The 15737-nt window shown below is 35.8% G+C and overlaps 1 protein-coding gene across 2 annotated transcripts in view; it reads right to left on the bottom strand.

The window, feature by feature from the left end:
- Window positions 1-15737, bottom strand: part of GRID2 (glutamate ionotropic receptor delta type subunit 2) — a 729516-nt gene that overhangs the window by 485258 nt on the left and 228521 nt on the right. The gene's annotated exons all lie outside the window — the stretch shown is intronic.

Below are 15737 nucleotides of genomic sequence, written 5' to 3'. Positions count from 1 at the left end.
CACTGCAAACAGACCTACTTCTTATTTACCTCTTAAACCTGAATCTAGCACTTTATCTTCCTGAAACAAAATACCAATAAATCAGAGGGAAGCTCTCTTAATAGTGAACACATTCCAAATCTATTGTTCATTAGAAAAAAACCCAAACAACACAGCCAAGCAAACAACTTTAAGTGCACCCTGTAAATGCAGAATCTCAACACAAGAATAAGTTCAGCTGCACCACTGCAGTAAATAGGCTTTGGAATTTAATCAATAATGTCTTCCATGAGTGGGGAAGTGAATAATTGCAGGTACCCTACTGTAGTCGAAAACATCGCTTGCAGATTCATTTTAGCCTTCTCTGGAATAACACAGCAAGTAAATCTCCATCAAGTCACTCATCAACATTTTCCAACTTTTTTAGTCCTTGCAGCCCCAAGTGAAAGGATTAATTTAACAACAAAGCACTCCATCTGACTGGGAAATCATTGCCTCATTGATTTTTTATCACTTCATAATATCACACCAATATTTCCTAAAGGAAATTCACTAAGCCTTGGAATGGCAAAGTGCACAGGGCTCAGCCAGGTGTATGACTCTACTGACATCCTTGTGTGTTTAAGATTCAGATTAGAGAGACTTATTTTTCTTAATAAGATAACCTCTCACAGAAAATAATTATGATCTCATTTTGCTAGAGTCATATCTTATATGTGTAATTTTAGTCTGTGATCCCTATATCCTTAATATTTTAATAACTGTCCAGCAAAACTTCCAAGACAAATGTCAACTTTGCTTTGAAAAGTGAACCACCACATTCTCTTACACCTTTACCTTTCCCCTCTTCAGGCTGCCCAGCTCAGGACTCATTCATCAGTATCCTGCCTCTATGAGACTCTGTTTTAAAAAGGCACAAAATATTTCTTGTAGTCATGCCTACCAGATCTCCTAATGGAAATCTTGACTAGGAAGCCACTGAGCAACCAACACAGAGCAGAGGAGGAAGACAAAATGTTGAAATCTATCATAATCAGCTTCAAGATGCTCTGTTTTTAACAGAAAGGAAATTACATCTTGTCTCCCATTGGCTGAATTATTTGAAGGCATTCACAAGTGCCTAACAGACTACTTCCGAGCATATTTGTAACCTGTAACTGCCTTATGCTGTCAAAAAAAAAAATACCCAAAGTCTGCTTTCCAAGAAGCCCAATTGATTCTCATTCATCTCAGCTCCTTTAACAGGTTCCTTAAAACCTCATTGTTTTTACTACTTCATTCTTAGTTAAGAGGGTCTGTGCTATTGAAACAAGTTACTGCAAGAAGACTGAAACTACAGCCAAACCATCTTCACTGCTGGAAAACGTTACAACTACAGAGTAATTAATTGCCTCCAGTTCTGTTACTAGGATTTAATTTCTTAGAGTGTAAACCTCTGATAAAGAAAAGAATCCAAAAGAAAGTACCACATGAATGAAGTATTACAAAAATTTACTACAGAAAGTCCCCAAAATGTCCTTACTTAGCCATGCAGAACTATTAAAAAAATCCACAATGAATTTCAAAATTGTTTTATTTACTTTCAAATATACGCACACATATCTATTATGTTGTCTCTCTATTTACAGTCCCAGTCTAGAACCTGCATGTCAACTAAGGTTGAAACATTTGTACACAACTAAATTTAAAATACACAAACACATAAAATAGTTAGGAAGACACACCTTTGAGAAAGCAGAAAGAAGATTTTACTTATTTATAAACAATAAAAGTTTTATTAAAAACTTCACTGTATCAATTTAAGGAATGCATTCTGATAGCAACAATTAGTTTTTAGAGAGCTCCCAGTAAGCCAAACAAATTACATTCTGGACACTTACCAGAAGAGAGTTTCAACAAAAGATTACTGTCCCTTTAGAATAACGCATTCATAATTGTCATAATCATCCCACTAATACAAAATCTCAAGTCTCTTGATCATTCTCCTCTAAAGCTTCCAAGGTTTTCCTGAAAATTCAGCATAATAATTCATTTATTTGAAACAGATTTTTCTGTTTAAGGTCTGTCCAAAAGCTTGTGAAAATAAGATCAGAAAAATCTCTCTAATAAAACCATACTCAATTTTTTTCTCATGACAGCCTACAGAAGCATTGTATTAAAATTTAACCTATCAAGTTTCCAGTAAGGTTTACCAAAGCAAACAGACAATATCTTCACGTGCTAAGTGCAATCTACTCTTCTTTTCCTGCAAATTAATGAGACAAAGGCTCAGTGGCTCTCCTCTCTCCCCTTGCCCTGACAGAAAGCAGTTTTCTTCTTGTTTCTGGATCCGATAATCATCTAATAATAAAAACACTTACTTGTTCTGAGTTGATTTTTAGCTGGGCAGTACATACAACCAGCCCAATTAGAATAAAAAAGCCTGTTTTAAAATCTCAATATGAGTGCAACTTTAATAATAAGCACATTCTCACAACACGTAGAGTAGCAGTTCCCATGGCAACCATGTCTCACTGCGCATCTATTAAAGTAGGGCCTTTCTTCACATAAGTGACGAAAGCTCAGATAACTTGCCAACAATTTGTATGGTATGTATTTATATGGGTGTATATGCATGCTCTATCGCATTAGCATGAATCTTACTAACTACAATTAATGCCACAGTTGTTCTCTCCCCCACGATCATTGAAAAAAGCCACTGTGGAAAATTTGTTTCTCATATTATACACCATTTAACAAATATTATGAAACGCTTGTCATGACTGGGTGACCTTCAAACCACACTCTTCAGATGTCCCCTGATGCCAGTTAAAAGGGTCAGTGTCAAGATTCTATAATAGCTGCTAATACATGCCCTGTCTTCTTTTGCAAATACAACTTCATGGTTCCTACTGGACTAATACTGTTTCTGGTTCCTAAAAACCTTCCTGCTTTCTCCTGTCAACTTATTTTCCCTTTGACAAACCAGAACTTCAATTAGCATTTAACTAAAGTCTCTCAAGTCTCTCTTACAGCACGACCTCACTCCTGGAGCAAGAAGGCTTCTGTTTGCTACTGTACCCTCATTTTACTGATAAATGTTTGCCTTCTCTATAGCTGTTGACCCCTTAGTACCCTTTCCAGTCTGCTGCAGAAAGCACAAATTTTCATGCTACTATCTGAAACATACTTTGTGATCTCCATCTTGCAACAAACAATACTGGAAAAAGCTTCAAGAGCTAATGACACACATCGGGGTCAGGTTCAAAACCCAAAGTGAAGGCCTGGACCAAATGTCTCGAATGCTTTCCCATTTCTGACTATCTTCTTTGGGGCCTCTTAATTCATCCAAGACAGAATTCTGTTTATGAGATTATGTAGATTAGGTATACAATACATTATTATTTTCTCACCACCAGACCTTTTACATGTAATATTTCTGAACTCACCTTCATAGCTATTTTTCCGTCTGCTGTCCTATAGACTTCTGCAGACCTACACAGATCATCTTGTCACCTTATGGAGAAATATCAACAGAGCTAGCATGTTCCTGGTTTATCCCAGGAAGCTCTGCTCTCCATTTTCAGTTTCCATCCATCTCTCGGTTCTTTTTTTAAAAAAGGAAATAATGTCCACATGTTCTCTTGAGCAACATGTAAGATATTTTGATGACTAGAAAGAACTCTTTGTACATTCTTTAAAGCCTGAGGAGCCCTTACTGATCCCTTACTCATGGCCACACAAGGACCTGGGTAGCGCATTCTGGATGAAAAGCAAATCTCGAGCATTGCAGAACTTCAGTCTAGATATTTACTCAGAAACACATGCTTTCATCACATTTAGTATAACCTCTCCTGTGTACAAGACCAGCCTAGAACTGTCAAGAATATAAAGTGTGAGATCATCAGAAAATAAACAGCTGCAAAAACAGTACAGCATTTCCCTCCATAAGTATGAAGTCAAACAAGTTGGTTCCCATGGGCAAAACTTCAAAACGTATTCCATCCAGTGGCCTGAAAACAAGCAGAAATAACACTAGCAGTTTAGATAACCACACGCTGTGGATCTTCACACCTCTGCACACTCATTAATGCATTCCCAAAAAGCATTCAGATGCAGGAAGTATGACTAACCTTCCTACCGGATTAGGAAACAAGTATGTGGTGAATTTCTGACTTTCCAAAATGTTTATTGTTAGAATCATAGCTTTAGTTAAGAGACAGAAATCTTTCAGGAGACATTATAAGACAGATTTATATAAAAACACTGCAAGTCATGACTTCTAACATCTGTGTTCTTAGGAAGTTGATAAACCGTGACACATCATCACATCATACAAAGCTTATAAAAAAAAAAGAAAAACTGTCAGGGAGTGAACTGCACTCAAAGAATTCCAAATACTAATTTTGCAAGTCATCCACAAAAAATACAAAGAATGACAAAAATGTTAACTGGGTTTCTGAAATAAATAACAAAGAAAGTCATTCCAAACAAGGAAGAGTAACAGAAATAGGAAAATAAACCTTGAGGGAAAGACAAACAAAACCAACCAACCAAATAAACAAAAACAAACAAACAAACAAACCAAAAAAAAAACAAAAAACAAAAAAACCCACCCAAAACCCCCAACCTAAATAACAAAACAAAACCCCCCAAAACAAAAAACAGACACACACACAGAAAAAAAAACAAACCATTTTTCATTTACTATTAAATTGCTTCAGATATGGCAGATAAAAGATAACATACATATAATGCAGTTATAATTAATCTATATTTCTAATATGGAAGATATGCATACTAGGCATATATTAAGATGTATTACCAAACAAAATGCATATGCTGCATAAAAGAACACTTGGATACAGTTTTCTCTTCATTATCTTATGTTTTGTAAGCTATTCTCACAATTTCTATTTAAAAATCTCATTTACTTCTTACCATTTTTCTTTGTATAATTTTACCCTTCTACTGACCATCTTTTTTTTTTCCTTCTGTACATGCTATTTGTTTACTTTCCCTCCCTTTAACCAGGTAAAAACATTCAGAAAATAAATAATGATACAAGATGTTCCTGTAGTGAATGTCACAGGAGGATTACAGAGCTGTTCATTAAATTTAATTAAACTTAACACTGTTCCTCTGCAAGCTGAAAAGCGTTACAATGACAAGTTTAAAGATGGGAAAAATGAAACCCAGAGAAGGTAGAGTCTGTCCTGAAAAAGAAAAAAATAAACCCCAATCACATTTAATGTGTTGATTTTGGCTGCTGATGCCTCAGACTTACCATTTCTTTTGCAAATTCGTTGCTTGCTTCCTTCTTATACACTCTGATGAGCAGCAGTATTCTTGTAATAGGCATACATAAGGAGGCTGTGAGAGACTAGACTACAAACCAAAGGACATATTGCCAGAACTAATTCTGAATTAGAGGATCCAAATTCACTAGAAGAACTGACAAAGGTATAGGATACATCACAGATTAAAGGTAATGGTATCTGATTAGGAGAGTTGTAAGAGCACCATACCCTGAGGGCTGCTAGTCAGGCTTTGTAGGGGTGGAGTACATGAAGCCAGAAACACAGAAACTTCTTCTGCCTAACTCACACAATGACCTGAACAGCAGCTTTCATTGCATGTAACATTCTAGAAAGCTGAGAACCTATCATTACAGATAAAATCAGAAGCAGTAATAAGATGCTTCTAAAGGTTCAAATATGTTTGATCCAAGTACTTGATCTGGGAATTTCTCCATGTTCTATTTTAGTTTGTTTCATATCAATTCAGCTAAAAAAAACTCCCTAAAAACCTCAGCTGCAGCAACTTAACACACTTTTCTGATTAACTGAGTGGTAAGTCTTCAAACAGGAAAACTGAAGAGCTATTGAAGCTATGCAAGATGGTGAAGAGTTAGAGAAATCATTATGAGCTGTACCATGAAACTTCAAATCGTAATACATTTAATAGCGACACTACCCTCAGAAATCACATCAACTAGATCTTACTAGAAGGGGGATGATCTTCACTTTATACATAATCAATATTGACACTTAGCCAGAAGAAACTCACAGCAATAGGAGATTTTATTCAGAGGAAGGCTACAATCAAACATTTCTAAAATCTGATGAAAGAGTTCATGTTGGGTTTGTTTTTTTGGTTGGTTGGGGCTTTTTGTTTGGGGTTTGTTCTTTTTTTAGTGGGATTTTTTTGTTTGTTTTGTGGTTTGGTTTTATTTTTATTTTAAATCCATAAAAGTAAAGCATTCTACAATATGGCACAAAACTTTATTTGTCTTTCTGAATATTCTAATATTCTTCTATAAAATTAGGAATTAATTTTGCCCCATCCGGAAAATACAAAGGTTTCACATATGAACCCTGACTGAGCCCATGGCTGATTTCAAAATTAAAACCGGGACGTCTTCTTTCCCTGACCTTTGTATTCTGTTGCCATGTCTTACAGCATCTTGATTAATGTCACTCATAAATGAAGGAAGGAACCTTATCTATAAGCAAGAGTCGTATCTTGTAAGGGCAGTATATTTGACTTTCAAGCAGAAATGAAAGGGAGCTTTGCTTTTTCTCTAAAATTAGCCCATTGATTTTCCAGGAAATATCGTTTATCTAGTTCCATTCTGTTCGTGTCCTCTTAGCCAGAAGTGTAATTAAAAAGCCAGCTCCCTCAGGTAGTGGTAAAATTAAATGGAATGTGGGATCTTACAACACAGGACATTTCCCAAAACTAGTAGATAGTGAAGAAGAGGTTAAATATTTTTAATGCTCTGAATATTACAGGTCAAATTAATTCCTAAGGTGGCTGTGTGGAAGTCACGGTAATCTGTCCCAAGGGCAGATTTACAGAAGATATAGGATTGTCTTAGTGTTTATGATTTCCTGAATTACAAACCAATGGCTGATGTTCTGCAGTTTTACAATTCTAAAACTTTTGAAATGGGTATTTGTTGCTCTGGGAGAAGAGAAGAGCATTTGTAACTTCAATAAATATGTCACTGCTACGTCCTCTAACAAGTCTCTGATTAATATATTTAACTATAACAATACACAAGCTGAAATATAACTAGTCTTTATTGTGATGCTTCAAATTTCTTAACAGAAGTGAGGATAAATAGGAGCACAAATGAAAAGTAGCATTAATACTATTAAAATTAAGGGAGACTACATGACGCCTACAGGGAAAAAAAAAAGCTGCCTAAATTCACATCTTGCGTTCAGCCAACTTGAAAGTGATAAGGCACCTGAAGTGAGTGACACCAAATTATAATGAGAGCTTATGTAGCTCATGCTCAGCACTGACTGTCAATTTTTTAAGGTCCAGGTTTTCTGGAATCCAAATGATATTTCATTGCAAGGCTTTCTCCTTGGAAATCATGATTTTGATACTAAATACTAATTCATTCAGTCCCTCTCAAAGCTTAAAGGGCAGAAAGCCTTAACAATCTCTTTTAATAAGCCATGATGTTTGCTAAGATAAAAATAAGAGCATTTAGTAGATTTCCACCACCTATAATCCACATCTCCTACATGCTTACCCTAGTAGATACAGGTTTGTCTAAAATGGGGCACAGTGAACATCATGTTCCACAAAATACTACACCGGTGATACATGCAATAGCTTTATAATGTTTTCAGCACTTGTCTCTCCTCCTTTATTAATGCATCTTAAGGTTCTTATAGTTCCTAAAAACTACGCAGATGTTTCTGCTGGAGTAGTGACAATGAAGTCTAACTTCTGGGGAATGCAGGAGGTCCCTGACTAGTTACCTCTGATTAGAGCTTCTTAATGCATCAGAGTTTTTGTATCATTATTGTGCAGCTATTTAAAGCAAGTCAATAAACCAAGTTTACTGATATTATAGCTCTTTCCACAAATTTGTCCGTTTACCAGTATTCAAGATACAGCCTGAATGAAAAAAAAACCAAACTTTTCAAGAAGTTTTTCCAGACTTATAGCTACCACCATATTTTTAAGAGCTGCTAAAAATCTTTTTGAGTTCTCAGAAGATAGGTACACAGCCATCCAGTTATAAAGAGATAAAAATGTTCCAATTAAATATCATTCCAATAGTTTTCCATGCAGATTCGGTGTAGTGTCTAACATGTCTCACCTTGACCACACGTATTACAGCTCACTGATTCCTCTCCCTACAGCTCATTTTTAGTTATATGGCATGTACAGCAATGAGCTTCTGAATTCATGTGTCCATTTGTTTTCTGGTACTTTGCCTTCCATTTCATGTGATTCCTTCCCTCCATTAATACAAGTTGCTTGCTCATCTAGAGACCAGAATTATTTAATGCCACATCCTTTCCAGTTTGCACCAAGATTTCCAAGAGCATTTTGTTACCTTGTCATCAGAGGATATGTTACATTTCTACCAAATATGTACTATGTGCACATTACACAGCACTATACAATAATTTCACCATCAAAATTTCTATCAGTGTAACCAAGATTAGGCACAGAGAAATATGGCTCTATTCAACATTCAGTCTGCTTAGAGTAAGAATGTACATTGGTTGACTGATCTGTAACAATTACAATGAATTCTGTCAAACTGGCATTGACAGTCTAAGACAATCACACGTAGGTTTCAGACGTACAGTGTTACTAGAAAGGACTAATAATATGAAATAGCAGACAAGGTGAGTATTCTGTTAGCTGCAAGATATTTGTGCAGAATTTGTAGTATTTTATATGGTACTTTAATACTTTGTATATAGGGTGCATACAAAATTTGGTATAGATGCTTATAAAGGCTTTTACAAGTCTGAAACAAAAAATTTGTAAAATATGTCACTCTTAAAATGAGTTAAAAGTATAGGTTTAGTTGCTGCATCTGCTCTAAACCCCTTCTGCCAAATGAGAAAAACAGCAGAGTAAACACTACAGGCACAGGCTACCTTTTTTTTTTTTTTTATGATAGTCATTGAACTATGAAATCCAAAAAATACCTGTACGGAATCTGTCTCTCTGTATTTACACTGGTTTTACTAAAATGAGGATCTTAGTTACCTAATTTAGGAGAAGTCTGTGCATTTAAAAGAAAGGGTTTAAATGTGCTACAAACTGCCTGAATAAGTGACAAGCAGCCTTGGACTGCATCCAGGGGCAGGAGGCACATCTGGGATAGCGGAAGTCAGAGAGTATTAGTTATATTAGAGGATTTTTTAAAATAAACCGACTTACAAATCTAAGTGGATTTTTATTTTAGACTGCTATAAGGAAAAGCAGCAAAGTCACAACTGTGCAATTTATGTCGAATTCTATCTGGCAGAGATATATTAATCTGGTATTAGTCAATTGAAGAATACACAACAGTTAAACCTAATGTCACTAATAGCCAAAGCAGGCTTCCTATGTGAAAAGTGAAAGTGCCTGCTAAGAAATAATTGCAGAGCACAAATAATCTATGAACATAATCATTTTCTCCTATGTAAACCTGCATCACATCCCTTAATGTAGCTATCGTGGAACAGAGTGAAACCCTGACAGAAAGAGAGGGCAGGGAGGAGTGCAGATACAGGGGAACTACAAACAAGTAAAATTCTGATCTCAGTGATGTTTATTTAAATGCTTTTCTCCCTCTAATGGGATCAATTAATTTCACCCTAGTAAGTTTGCAAGAGTGAACGAGCTACTAATTTCTCCCTTCCTGGCTGCTCAGTGTGTTATATACACATGTATTTTTCATTTCAGTTATTTTCAATTACAACACTTTGTTTTCTGAAACACTTCTTTTTCTAAAATCTGATATATAATACATAGCTTGCAGCTAAATATTTTTCTATAGTATTATTTGTTAACACAGCCTTTTCAATGGGTATTTTTCACTGCTGTTGCTGAATGAAGAACGTTTGTCTCAAATGTGCTTCTGTTTTTCAGTTTTCTGTTGGACTGACCACTATATAAAGAAATCTGAAATTGAAAGAACTAGGAAGCTCCCAACACAAAGAATATTAAGAAATTTGGCTGAATATTTGGATATTCTATCAGAAAGCTATCTTAATGTCAGATTTACATAATCTGTCTGGAGATAAAGGTAAGTAAAAGTCATCTTTTATCTGATCTTTTTATTGACCTTCAAGCAGTGATGTAGAAACAGTAAAAAACTTCATGGCACTATGTAAATGAAGGTGAGCTGAATGCATAAAAACTTACGTAATCAGTTACTACAAAACCCCCCGAACTTTCAGTCTCAGGCTTCCTGGTAACGTTTACCTAAACTTTTTCCTGATTTTGGCATATTTTGATTGAGTTTGCTGAATGCTGAATGCCCTTCTGAATAGCACCTTATTTCCTGCTTGGACTTTAAGCTCTTTAGGAATTGATGTAAATAATTTTTCTTGAAGAAACTCAGTGAGTAAGTCTGATGTGAACTATTTAGCAGTGGCAACAGTGAGTTTCACTGTCAGAGGATCACAGACCACTGCAGCCTAGGAATAGAGTATGCTGTCACTGCACATGCATACAAAAAGCTTGAACCTGGGAAAAGAGAGATATTCTGGTAGCAAAACTTCTCTGATTAGCAGCATTCTGCATTACTCTTAAAGGTACATGTCTGCAGGATGTATGGCCATACATTTGTGTACATAAATCTTATCTGCTCCAAGAGAAAAGTAAATCTCCCTAACAAATTCCTCAGCAAGGACAAACTGAAGCTATGGGAAAGACAAATCTGTCTGCTGGATGCAACAGAGTTTTTCCAGTGCAAACTTCATTTTATTTATATGTCTCTAAAACCTGTCCTACAGGGAAATCCACCCAGGATTAGACTATTATTCTCTTGAAAAAAAACCAGTCATAAACATACAAGAGTCTAAGCATCAGCTCTGAGATACTATCAGCACTAGTCTCAGAGCCAGGGGTTATTTTATATTGATCAAATAATACTAAATAAATGAGATCATCAGTAGGGTATTATCTTGGCTGGGCAGAAAAGTGAGAAACTAAGGCTTAATTAATTTGAGCTAAATTAGTGCACCAAATACATATTTTTGTAAAACATTTTTTGTTTCATTAAATCTTTTGTCTTACAAAAAATAAACCCCACAAAAATCATATTCTTTCTGTGCTTATAGCAGTACAAATAGCAGAGCAGGAATGGCAATCTTATCCTTCTTAGCCTTATCACACTCTTGCTAGTAAAACATCTGCTAAACCTGCAGCACAAAATATATCCATTGATAATGCTTTATTCAGCTCCTTAAGTTCATAATCTCATTGTTTATAAATTGTCTAAAGCACCAGAAGCTGTTAACTGATGATCACCATTGAGCACTTGGCAGTACTACAGTTCTTCCTTATCATATATACAGTCACAGTGAAATTACTTGGACTAGTCAATATTTAAAGGATATTCTAATATCACCAATGTCACCTAATTTAGAAACCACAAGAGGATGTTTTCCATTCATGATGGTGATAATACCTGTACAGTCTCTTGAGCTGCTTTTCCATTCTTGTATGATGTATGACATGGATTCCTGATCACCTGGGATGGCATCCATGCAAACTGGATCTGGGCCATACCCTTAGGAATTCTGTGAAAAGCAACTAGTGTGTAATAGCAACACAGGCAGGAAGGGAAGGCTTATGCACACTGTGGAATCAGGACACTGCTGGATGCTTATCTGGACTCCCATCAGTATGAAATAACTTGTGAAATGCTCCAAAATATATATTATGAAGATTGGCCAACTTCTTTTTCTTTCAAGCAAGCGTCCCAGAAACATATACTTGCCTAACAACAAAAAGCATATGACAAGTAGGTTACACCATATTACATACCAACCCACCTTATAAGTACTTGTGAAAACAGTACAGATAAGTGAGATTGACTGGGAAGATCAGGAAAAAAAACATAAAAATAAGTGAAGTAACTTATATCTGATTATTGCTAAATTTTACAGATAGTACAGATATACACATCAATAGAACTGTGTTGTTTAACTAAACAGTAACCTCACTCTTACCTAAATTGTCAGGCATTGGACCATTACTGTACAGTAATACAGTCCAAATTTAAATACAGTATCCTTGTTTACTTTCTGATACCTATGGGGTTAAAATAAACAACCAGATGAGAACAACCACAGTAACTCATTTGATCAAAGTCACAGACTGCTAGGAATTTAAATATAAACCTATAAACCTACTTTGAAGACTAAGTACGGGCTAAGTGAAGTCTGTATACTAAGTGCAACAGTTACCTTGCCTTGAATTAAACAGTATATACCAGCATGAGCTGGTAAACTAGACATAACTACTTTTAAAAAGAGAGCTAGCTATCTTCTAGCTCTAAAATAATACACATAGAATGAGAGAGGAAAATGCATTCCTTCTGTTGTTTTTAATGGACCTGCAGCAAAAGTTGAAAATGCAAAACTTGAGGTGTGATTACATACAAGAGATGAAGAGACTGGTTCAACTAAAATGAGGAACATCACAGACCACAAATTACCCATTTTTGAAATTTTAAAAGTTTTGCTTTAGAGGTTGTTGTTTTTTTTTCTCCTCTGCCTGATTTTCCCAAGTGAATTAAGATTTGAAGCAACAAGATTATAAACGCAATTGAAAACTCAAGTTTTCTGCTTCACTTATGATTTTAAGGAGCTATCAGAAAACTTTTTCCCAGTAGATTTCTGATCATATTCCCATGAATTAAAAGTCTCAGAAGGATAAAATTTAAGATTAAAAAAATCCCTTAGTATGTTATCAAGTGCCAAAAGCATTGTTGATAAACAAAAAAGTTGTCTACTTTTCAGAGGAGATGATTGAAGAATCATACTTAATGCTATACAGTCCAAAGTCAATTAATAACCCCCCATAAAAATTGAACTGTATACTATTTGTCTCCTCGAAAGGGCTGAGGTGGCAAGTATGACACAAATGCTATTTGTGCTAGTTGGACTCTGGCATTCAGGACAGGAGCATCATGTCAAAGGAAGCCTCTAAAAAAGAGGATGGGGGACCAAAGCCATACTTTGTTGTACTCATTTTAGCCAGATTTAAACAGTTTAGTTACATGCTTAAGTGTTAGTTGTTTAAATCTAAGTTCACTCACAAATACTCTTTTTTAGTCAATGGAAGGAAAGAGGTAGCTCCAAAAGGCTGTTGAGTTCATCTGTGTTAAAATAGGATGAACTACCCTTGGAAAGTATCAACCTTTGAATTTATTTTGGAAGGGCTTAGACAACTACCTTGCACACTGAATTTAAAATAAAACCCTTTGTATCAACTGGTGAATGTACACAGTCTCCCCCATATGCTGTTACACATTTCAGGCATAGGTGAAGTCTACAAAAATTATCAACGTGTTTTGTAGCACATATGCTTCAACTCTGCAAAGCACCACAGCTATACCTGTGGGCCACTGAAGCACCCCTTACACTGTTTAACGTTTTGTTTTTTTTTTTTCTGGTCTTCTTTATGAAGAAGAATTTCGCAGAAAAAGAGTAGGAAAAAAAAACTATCAAGAAGTGCAGGAATTTGGAATTGCAGATCTGTTGGCCTGTAGCCATGATCCTACAATGAGAGGCTGGGCAGATCAAAAATAGAAACTGAAAGCATACAAACTGTGTTGACACTTTAAATTTGATCTGGTGCTGAGAATAGGCTGCTTTTGAACAGGCTGTGTAATTTCCCATATAAAAGGATAAAGAATGAGCAAAATTAGAAGTGTGCAGTCTTTAATATGTTTTTCTTCCCCAGCCTTTAAGATGTTGCAGCCCTTCCAGACATTTGGAAATACCCAGCTTAAAATGAAAGTAGTAAACAACACTGATCTCTACCAACTTAGCAGTACCAATAAAGAAATGAAAAAACAGATCAAAATGCTGAGAGACAAAAATAAGGCTGAAAGGTCATTGAAGACCAGACTACAGGTTATAAACCAATCTTCGAAGATTAAAATGCATCATAAAGAATGCAAATAGATTATCATTATCTACTCTAGACATTTGCTTCTTATTCAGAAGCTCCATTCCTTGCAGCATATTACTTAATCTTTTCTAGCAGTGTCTCTTCATGCTTTCATTGGCTTTAGTAAGAGCTACTGTACGTTATGCATGACTTATATGAGAAAAACCCGTAACTAAATGCTCATGGCTACCACTTTTATGGGATGCTGCCAGCAATACAGATATTTTCTTTCGCTTGTTTGTCTTAGGTCTCAGATTAACTTGCCACATTCTATTCAAATAACCACATGTGACCCTCCAGCTACCAAAAAGGGGGAAAAAAGATCAAATTTCATTGATTATATTATGAACTGTTAAGGACATTAAAGTGCCTAGGATTCCTAGGGTGAACTTTTGATAAAAGGTGACAGAGGGCACTTTCTGTTTAGACTGTGAAGTGATGCTACTTTAGCAGTGACCTTGCAAACCCACTTTACTAAGAGCATATGCTGAGAAAGAGAATACGCTTGACTAGTTTTTCTTATTTGATTTCTATCATGTTTCTTTTAAACTTGAGTAAGCCACGTACTGCAGCATACATTATTGCCACTTTCCCACTCGCATCTTCCACAAGATCGTATTTTTTGGCAATATCAGGCTCCTCCCATTTGATTCAAAATCAGAGTTGCTGTTTACTGTGTGGGAAAGGACTCCTCAGCATGTCTGCAGCTGAAGTGCTGGCTGCTGTGAGATGCCAGGTAAATCACATGCCCTCCCCCATGCTTCACACTCCACCTACACAACAGCAATAACTCTGCACCTGCTTCAAATGCTGCAGAGATTAAGTAGGTTTTATTGGGGGATGGCCTTTTGGTTCTCAGGACGAAATTAGTTCTGCATCTTCCACTGACATTTTGGTTGATTAGGGGGCTTTGTTGTAACTACTGTGAGCTGCTATTAAGTATATGCTTTAATATGATTCTAATGTGAGGTGTGCCAAATTTGCTGTTATTTCATCAGAAAGAAGCAAGCTACAGCTTCAGCTATTGCCATCCTCCACCTTCAAAGAACAAATTGGCTAGCAGTAGTCCATGGGAAGGAAGGGACAATATTCTCAAGGATGTTTAAAACAGCTGTCTTTCCAATGCTTCCCTAAGGGGATGGAGCATATGATTTTGTGACATACACATGCTCCACTGGCCCAACCAACAGCAAAGTTATTTCTAAATTTAACTTTCATTTAAAATACTAATTCTATGTTTTTATATTACATGTAAGAATAATAACATTTTTTACAGAACCTTAAGCCTGGTTTCATTTTTCATGAGCATAAAAATATTAAAAAATGGCTCCACCAAAGAACAGTGGTGACACAAAAAAGTATAAAATCAGTAGATATAGGGTGAAAAAAAAGACAGAAGGAGAAAACCCAAGCAATAAACAATAGATAAACAGCACCACAAGAAGTGTATGATAAAGGCTTTGTTTCCTAAACAAGGGGAGACAAAGATAGGCCAAAATGAGAAAAAATTTGCAGGCTTCTCTTAAAACAAATGTATGCTGTCTGGGATTTTTAACTGTGCAAGTAAAATTCAGGTGGACTTTGCTGATTTGTAACATTAACACAGAAGACAAATAGCTTGCAACCAAACTAAACCAAAATGTTTTTTTTTTGGCAAAACAGTCACTATGCAGTCTAAAAGATATCCTGCTAATTCATTCTCAGAATGGTATGTCAGACTAGAATAGTTACTTTCTGGTATCATTATGATGAGACAGGAATCTAATGTCTCTCTCCATCATACTATAGAACAGTGATAAGCTTTAATGACAAAGCTTTCACTGTATTTACTGTAAAAT

Source organism: Pezoporus flaviventris, unplaced genomic scaffold (genome assembly GCF_033815535.1).
Source record: "Pezoporus flaviventris isolate CSIRO_AGI_PZ_B2104156 unplaced genomic scaffold, CSIRO_AGI_Pfla_v1 ptg000002l, whole genome shotgun sequence".
Lineage (NCBI taxonomy): Eukaryota > Metazoa > Chordata > Aves > Psittaciformes > Psittacidae > Pezoporus > Pezoporus flaviventris.
Note: the sequence above shows the minus strand (reverse complement) of the source record. Positions and strands in the feature narration are given on the sequence as shown.